Genomic DNA, 3139 nt, shown 5'->3' on the forward strand with positions numbered 1-3139 from the left:
ATAACCTTCTGTTATATGTGAAAATTCAGTGCACATGTATTCAAATAATTAATTAATTTCATTTTACTTCAATTTTCAATCATGTGTTTTGCTTCCCATGACTTGGGAATCATACGATTATTTTTTTGTCGACATGTTACATGCTAGGGATGTTAAGGAAGGGTTATCTTGTCTGTCCGTCTTTTTCCGTGCGAATAAATTGTTTTGAATATCCTTCGAGAAAATCGATTATAATACCGCACATTATGATTTATGAGTTAATGATTTCCAGTTGGTCTATTGTTTTGGATAGCTCATATTCACAAATTGAACTTATTTTGAATGAAAATTAAAGGACCACGTAAGCCTAGTATATTTGGTGTCATTCTCAATTTACCTTAATGGACATGTTTCTCCACTTAAGCCTCCTTAATAGATACAAAATATTCATACGAAAAGTACAGCAGTAGACCGCCTAATTTCTGAGATGAGGTCCTATATAAAACTTTTAAAAAGTCCGGAACGTGGATGTTTTTTTTTTCTATGGACGTCAAAAGATGAAGTTATTTTTGTCCATCCGTTCCACAATTCAAATTCTTCCAGTATGTTCTTATATGCACTTGAAATGCACTTAATCGATTGTTTTTATGATTTTTGATACGACTTTGTTAACAAATGCAGGCTTTAATAAATAAAATGTGGATAAATGCTCATAAAATAGTCATGAAGTTATTCGCTAGTGAATGAAAGTATCGGGGTTAGACTGGGCGCGAAAAAACGTTGAGTGCGCGAAATATCGAAGGTGGCAGCATTCAAAAATGATAAATCACGGCCGGTCTAATCCAGGTCATTTTAAAAATTCGCCAAATTTTAATGCAATTTTAATCGCGGCATGGATATTGACAACTCTAATTCCTCCGCTATGTGCAGGGCTGTTATAGAAACTCTGGTGCGGGCACCTTTCTTGTACATGCGGCTCTTTTCAGGTGCGACACTTAAAAACTTGTATGGAATAAGTGCCGAAACTAGTGCCCGCAAGTCTCCGGTGCCAAAAACGGCTCTGGTTATGTGCTTAAATGCATATGCAATTCGTTTGCATCATATACAATTATCGAATCGGCATTAATAATCAAGCATTTAAATAAATAAAATACGGACAAATGTTCATATAAAAATAATGAATTTATTCGCTAGTGAATAAATGTATGTATCGTGGTAATTTCACAAATTCTCCAACTAATTCGGCTATAAATGCATTTGTCCAATGAGTCGATTACTACAGTTCTATCTTAACGCCGGAAGCAATCAGACAAAAACAGTTCGTTTCAAAGTAACATTTTGATTTCATCAAAGCGATTCCAATCATGAAATCTTTGGATCTGTTGATTAAACATTTCTATCGATTGGGATTATTCCAATCAAATGTCAACTTTCATGACAAAATGTATGGCATCCTAGCTGCGTGTGGTTTTTATGGCATTTCGATATTGATTTTAGCATCGTCTGTGTGTTATTTTGTATTTACGGCCCAAATATTCAGTGAATATGTTGAAGTTTTTTATTATCTAACACATTGTACGACGCTTTTCTTTTCGTGGTACACGATTTATTTGATGCAACAAAAACGCTTTCGTGCTCACATTGCTGAACTCAAGGAAATAATTGCATTAAGTAAGTAAATTACTCATTTTGTTAATAATTTTTCAGAGCAGTTCATCAGCTATCTGAATATTGAATATCTCATGAAAATATCATCGGAGATTTAGATATCCCATAAGCATGAACTGCCAAAGATTTTCAATTTTTTTTTTTGAAAAGAATATTGAAACCAGTCATTGTCGCTTTTACACAAAAAAACTAACTCCAATTTTGTAGAAATTCAAAATGATGGCAGCAAAGCACTCTACGAAAAAACTGACTATCAAATGGAAACAATGCTTAGACTGTCGTATAAATTCCTAATGTCTGTATGCACCGGTATGTTTATTGTTCCGAGCTTTATGGTGTCAGTTGTTATGTACTTTTATTTGGACAAATCGGAAGACTCTTTTTTACTCATTTTTCCAGGAACGTATGTTCAATCAATTAGAGAAAAAGAAATATATTGTAATCACATTTCATTCAAGGTTTCCATTTAACTACCGAACACCGGTCGGCTATTTGGTTGCATATTTTATTCAAGCATCGGCTACACTTATAACGGCCGAAATTTTGCTGTGCACCGTGGGCTATGTTGTGGGAATTTGTTTCTTCATCTCAGCTTTTATTTCGGACATTAAGAGACAACTTTTCGATTTGAATGCAGAACTCATTGCTTTGGAACCTGATAACCTTACACAAGAACAATATGTCGAATTGCGGAAGAAACAGTATGGCATTATGGAATTTTATTTCGTAGCAAAAGAGTTAAGTATAAACACACCAAAGTCAAAACTAAAAATACTGACAAATTCGACGCCGTTTTCTTAGGTATATGTTGAATTTTTCGAATGATAATCGTGGCCTCATTTTCACCTATATGATTTTCACAATTATTGCTTTTGGCAGTCTATTTTTGCAATTGAATGCGGTAAGTTAATGTCAATTCAATTCTATCAAAGTTTTTTTTTACATTTTCTGCAATTCCTTTTTCATGGCACTTTTTGAGCAAGTCTCTTGCGAATGTGAATTTTTTGGTCATACTAAAAGTAATGACACCAACTGGACTGGCATCAACTTGGTTGTTTATTTTTTGCTTTGCTGGTAATTATACGACGGATCGTTTTCAAGAAGTCAATCATACGGTGTATGAACTTGCTTGGTATAATCTGCCATTGGATTTGCAAAAGGATGTGCTGATCTTTCTTGAGCTTGCTTTAAAGGAAGTACACCTGCAGGGAATCGCAGAAACTCACTGCACACATGAAATGTTCAAAAAGGTTGGCATGTGTTAAAAGTGTGCAAATGTGTTGGGTGTAAACATCGCCTTTGAATTGTATTTCATTCTATTTACTCCAATTTCAGATTATGAACACAACATTCTCGTACTTCATGGTGTTGCGGGAATTTTACTGAAAATAACTTACAAGAAGAAGAATTTACACTTTTTTTTAATTCAAAGAAATGGATTCAGTTAAATAATGTCAATATTTTAACTCTTATATCAATTCACCAGTGATGG

The sequence above is a fragment of the Contarinia nasturtii genome, unplaced genomic scaffold (assembly GCF_009176525.2).
Source record: "Contarinia nasturtii isolate CC-2019 unplaced genomic scaffold, AAFC_CNas_1.1 Cnas_scaffold_1095, whole genome shotgun sequence".
Classification (NCBI taxonomy): Eukaryota; Metazoa; Arthropoda; class Insecta; order Diptera; family Cecidomyiidae; genus Contarinia; species Contarinia nasturtii.